The sequence below is a fragment of the Callorhinchus milii genome, unplaced genomic scaffold (assembly GCF_018977255.1).
Source record: "Callorhinchus milii isolate IMCB2004 unplaced genomic scaffold, IMCB_Cmil_1.0 Scaffold8, whole genome shotgun sequence".
Lineage (NCBI taxonomy): Eukaryota > Metazoa > Chordata > Chondrichthyes > Chimaeriformes > Callorhinchidae > Callorhinchus > Callorhinchus milii.
Window position 1 is genome coordinate 2,312,424 of NW_024704749.1, and position 6,000 is coordinate 2,318,423.

A 6,000-nucleotide genomic window follows, 5' to 3' on the forward strand; every position below is an offset into this window, starting at 1 on the left:
AGCCAGTGATACACAGTGAACCCTTGGAAGTTTCATTTGGAGACTCTCAACCACGGTGATGGGTTTCCCGCTATCTGACCAAAGTTAGAGAAGATGAAATACTTCCTATGATTCTCCAGAAGTAATTTCCAATAAAACTAATAATATCCACAATCAAGGATATTAATCTTGTATCACAAGATATCATACGCTGCCCTCCAGTGGTTGGAAATATTTGAACATCACTGTGCTCTCATTTGAAAGATGATGGTGGGGAGAAGAGAAAGGATTTACATTTTTACAGTAATTTATCACATTAACATTTCAAATCACTTTTCAGTAATTATTGACAAGTGTAGTAACCGTGTTTGATGGCAGAAACAATAGCCATTCTGCACACAGAAAGGTCGAATAATCAATTTATCTGGAGGATTGTTGCCCGAGACAGCAGTGGAATCTCCTTTCTCTTCTCGTATCAAGGGATCTTTAATAGCCCTCAGTTTAACATCTCATCTGAAAGACATTATCTCCAAGTGTGTAGTAACACTCTGGGGTCCCCAAGCCTTGGCTCTTGCCAACCTGTGCCTAATACTTTCTGGAATTAGGTAAGCAGGATGAGTCCTTCCAGAGAGAGAGAGAGAGAGTGCGCATTCCATTCCAACAATCTATCTCTGGGATTTCCATGTGTCGTGGGATACATGGAAATCTCAGCACGGTTCGGATGCTCTTAAGCAACGGTGATGGGTTTCCACGTGTGTCAGACTCCCGGCTGACCAAAAACAAAGTGTGTAATGTAACCACAGTAATGCACTCGAGTGTCAGCTTAGACTATGTCCTGACATAGGATTTGAACCCATAGCCTTCTAACCCAGACTGAAGGAATCTTGTCACTTAATTTGATGTGAGACTGAGGAGCAATCACGTAAAAAAGCTTCCCGACAGTTTTCCAGGTTTGCTATTTTTTCTCTGCCACTGTTCAATCCAGAAAACAGATCCTGAGCTTGTAGACTCTCTGTATCACTGAGATGCCGTATCGTTTCCTCACAGCAAGCTCCCACCTTCTCCAGTGAGAAACTCCTCTACGACCTTCATCCTCCCTCCCTCCCTCCTCACCAACCTCTGGGATATCCTGACCAGACATTCCCTTTGCCCAGCATCATTTGGACTGGCTTGCTCAAGCCCCTAATTATTATTAATGTTATTAGCCGTAATAGTAATTATTGCTGAAGCTATTACTTATTATTGGTAGTAACGTTCCTGCAGCCCACCTGCCCCACCATCACCATTTTGACCCCACTCTCTGGAGCTCCATTCCTAAAGTACCTCTGACTCGCTCCCTCCCTCCTCTCGAAAGCAAGTCAAGACCTAACTCTCTGACTGTGCTTTTGGTCATCTTTTCCACTCCCCCCCCACCACCTCAGCTCCCACCCTCAGTCAGGTGCCCAGCCAGCATTGTCGAGCGCTTTGAAACACCCTTCTTAGGTGTAAAAGGTGCCGTATAAATGTTATGTTTCTGGTAGGTAAACACAAAAATATTGCTTGTGCGGCCTGCAAACCTTTCCCAAACAGGGCATTCTGCCCTCAGCAGCCAAAAGGTTGGAACGCCCTGAGCTAACTCATTGCACAACCTGCAACTTTATGTCTGTAATGTTATACTGGCTTTACCCACCTGGACATCTCAGGAAAACTAATTATTAAAAAGATACGGAGTCAATATTTCCAGATGAAAGAAAAAGGCAAAATACTGCAGATGCTGGAAATCTGAAATAAAAAGAGAAGTCGCTGGGAACACTTAACAGGTCTGGCAGCATCTATGGAGAGTGGAAAGTGAGTTAACGTTTCATGTCGTTGAGTGTTCCCAGTGCTTTTTTCTCTTCTTTTTCCAGATGAAGGGGTTAAGTGCTTTGGGTGATCTTTTTGAATCACATTCCATTCCGTTTGTGCCTCTTGACTACTTAGGCTCAGTGTAGATCGCATTACGCCTTTGTGCTCTGTCTCCAAAGTGTTGCGCTGCCTGAGCGAACAGGCTTCAACTAGTACAGGAATCTGAGAGCCACAGACCTGCAATGTGGAGAACATGTACAGGCTTATGTGTGACCCACATGAGCTGTTCTCAGCTTTCCTCAGTCCCTGAAATTAAAGTAAATCATGCAAGTCTAGAAGCTGTTCAATCGTTAACCTATCGTCATTGCACACATGCATTTACCTTGCCTAATACCTTGCATTTGGTATAACGCCTTATCGCGTCGTCGAGACATCTCAAAGTGCTTCACTGGATTTACTGTAAAATCCTTTGGATGAGACATTAAACAGAGGTCCTGTCTGTCTCCTCAGGTGGATTTTAAAGATCCCATGGTGTCAACAATAACAACAAATTACATTTGTACTGCAACTTTCAAGTTGGGAGGACGTCCCAAGGCGCTGGACAGTCAGGGATTTGGTCTCCCAGCCAACAATCCCCAAATAAAATTGGCTGTTCACTGCATGGCTGTTCGTGGATCATTTCTGTGCGCAACTTGGCTGCTGTGTTTGCCCACAAACTACACCTCTTTGTAGTATAATCTATGCAGTACTTGGAGACGTCTTGACAGTGTGACAGGTCCCCATATTAAATGCAATGTTTATTATTATTACAGTGGAGATCACTTAAGTCGCGTGTGTAAACTTCTGTAATTAATGTGTTAAATAATCTCAAATTAGATTTGCGAAGTTTATATTGACATATGATGAATTTCATATGAGGGGCAAAAAACAGACGTTGCTGGGAACACTCAGCAGGTCAGGCAGCATCTATGGAGAAAAGAAAGTGAGTCAACGTTTCAGGTCCACGACCTTTCGTCATTTGAGGGGAGTTGGTTGTGACTAGCTTTGAAAAAGATCCTTTCTCAAGCAGGAGAAGCAAAAGACTGTTTATAAACAACAAACTGTTTTCATTCCTTATCAGTCATTTTCTCATGGAAAAATGATCTGCAGCTGGTTTAATATGAGGGAGAGCTGTGTTGTATTTTTTTCACAAAGGAACAGCTTGCAAAAGATAATATGTGAAAGGTCACCTGGTCAACTGTATAAACGGAGATCGATTCAGAAAGAGAATCAGAAGAAAGGATGTGCCATAATAGAATTGGACGTGCCATATATCTGGATACTTTTGAGTGATCGAATTGAACATACAATAATAACTGGATACTTTTGGGTGATTGAACTGAGAAACGTACAATAATCCTTAGATAATTTTGGATGGATTATTACCCCCGGATAGCTATCCACCAATCGATTAACAAATGGGTTCCTACTTACTGCTAAGTAAGCAGAGGCGCTTGGAGTAAGGAAACTTGACTTAAGGTTTTGCCCTTCTCAGGAATCGAACCCAGGTTCTCTCGCTTGCGAGGCGAGTGCTCTAACCACTGAGCTACAGGACTCCACGTGCAAGACGAATGAAAAATATTTTGATAAGAGAATGGAATTCAACAAATTTGGGGTTGTTATCGCCTGAAAGTCCAAGCTATCCCACTGAAAAATGATTCTTGACACCACAAGATATGTAACTGTGGAGTTAGTGGAGTTAGTGGAGTCCTGTAGCTCAGTGGTTAGAGCACTCGCTTCGCAAGTGAGAGACCTGAGTTCAATTCCCGGCAGAGGGCGAAACCTTGGGCAAGTTTCCTTACTCCACACAGAGCCTAATAATAATCCCTCCAAAACCAAAAACAATAATAAATTGGTCATTTTCAATCTACGACTGTTTGTGGGACATTGCTGTGTGCAATTGGCTGCCGCGTTCGCCCACAAATATACAGTCAATTCACTTTACAGTGTGTTCTGTGAAGCGCTTTGGGACGTCCTCCCGACGTGAAAAGCGCTATATCAAATGCAAGGATTATTATTATTATTATATAACTGTGGCTTGTGGTCCTAGCATTTACCCAAAGGGGGCAGTAAGGTATTGGGCATCTGTGTAAAACACGTGTGGTAGATGTTTTTTGTGTACAGTCAAAAGCAGTTTGACTAAACCAACAGTGGGTTTATTTTTATTGACAATAAATAGTTTACCACAAGCCTCATTATTATATTACTTACATTTTAATTAGTCTATTGCTCAGTTATTGAATTTCTCCCTCACTCTCTCGCCTTCTCTCTGACTTCTTATCGACACTGCCAAGATTTTTTTTACATACTGAAGGGCAGCATTCACAGACATGGGTCCTGATGATTTTCAAGCTGTGAAGATAATTAAGTAAAATTAGAAAGCAAATTTGAAGTAAATAATTGTTGCTACTCAGTGTTTGCAGTTTTCTCAATGTCTCGTGTTGTGTATGAGAAAGCTGCAGGTCACCGGTTTCTAATTATGGAGATGGGTTCTCCCACCTTCCTTCCTTCCCTGCGGGTATGAAAATTGAAGGCTCAGTGGTCTCACTGAGCTGGAGACATGGGATGAGTAAAAGAGAGTCTCCTCTCCTCTGGAACATCCCACCTTGTGTTTGCTGTGCTGCTGCCTATTGCATCAAGTTCTACTCAGTTCTAACTAGTCAGTAACAATAATAATAATCCTTGCATTTGATTTAAACTCTGAAAACCACCAAATGAGGAAGCAGTGTCTGACTGCTCTGTTTAATGTACACAACAGTGAAGTTGGAGACAAATTATATGTCTTTTGTTTGTGATCAAATAACAGATGTAGAGGACTGTTAGACCCCGAATGATATACAGTGGCCATTTCATTGCCTGTGCGGTGTGGAAGGGTCAGTGGATGTTCCTCAGGCCTGTGTGAGCTGAGTGAAGGAGATCGCTTCTCAACCTTTTGGCTAAGATCAAGTGTGGTATCTGTTCTTATCAGTTACTCCTTGGGCAAGCACCTGCCCAGAGCATTCTCCTGTGGAGGCTTGTTTGTGAGGAGACAACACCATGGGTGGATCTCACCCATAAATAACAGGATAATGGAGGCAATGAGGTCCTGGCAACAGCTAAGCCTTCAGCCACCTGGTGGCTGGGATCGGTATCGCAGGACTTCTGATCCGCCCTCACACAGAGGAAGAGGAGACACTGGAATCAGAGCTGACTTAAGCATCTGGTCACCAGGCTCAGGCCAGGCTTGCCCTGCCGGAGAGACCATCCCATCACCTGAACCTGACCTGCTCAGGTGGTCGTAAAGGCAGGTTTCAGGTCCGCGTTGTCCTTTGACATTCCACAATATAGTCACTACAAGTGCTTTGAGACGTCTCAATGATGTGATAAGGTGCTATATCAAATGCAATGATGAATATTATTATAATTTGGGGCCAAGAAGAGTGGTGGGGGGGGGCGCGGAGTTTGACTGCAGGGACAAACTCTCATATTCCCTAATTGAACAAGTTTCGGGCTAATTTAATTAATGGGGATGAACAGGACCTAACTTTGCTCATAAATAAAAATAAAAAAAGGGGGCAGGCAGAGGAGTGGGGTACAAGCAGGTCAGAGAGGTACATAGGAACAGGAGGAGGTCATTCAGCCCCTCGAACCTGTTCCACCATTCTATTAGATCGTGGCTGATCTGTACCTCAACTCCAACTAGATAGAGGGGTGCTAGGGTGGGAAAGGATTTGTATGAGGAATTTTGGTCCATCTTTTTGAAGTAAAAGAAGAAAAATACTAAATAAGGACTGAGTGACAGCCTGGAATCTAAATGAGGGTTTTGGACAGTTTATATAATAATCCTTGCATTTGGTAAATGACTCAAAATATTTTTTACATTACAAAATACATGTCGCCCACAAAATATAGTCAATTCACTTCACAATATATTCGGTGAAGCTCTTTGAGACGTCTTGAAGACGTGATAAGGCGCTATAGCAAATGCAAGGATTATTATTGTATCACAACATTGAAATGTGTTAAAGCGCTTCACAGGAATTACTGTAAAATGCAGTGACTGTGTATTTGTAAGTGAACAACAACAACATGATTACATTTGTATAGCGCCTTTCACGTCGGGAGGACGTCCCAAGGTGCTGGACAGAGTACAGCATTTCAGACCTGAGCTGGGGTCAG

The 6,000-nt window shown here is 42.8% G+C and overlaps 1 pseudogene; it reads left to right on the top strand.

Moving 5' to 3' along the window:
• The first annotated feature begins 4,758 nt into the window (after positions 1–4,758).
• LOC121849612 lies at positions 4,759–4,880 on the top strand (annotated as a pseudogene).
• The last annotated feature ends 1,120 nt before the right edge of the window (positions 4,881–6,000 follow it).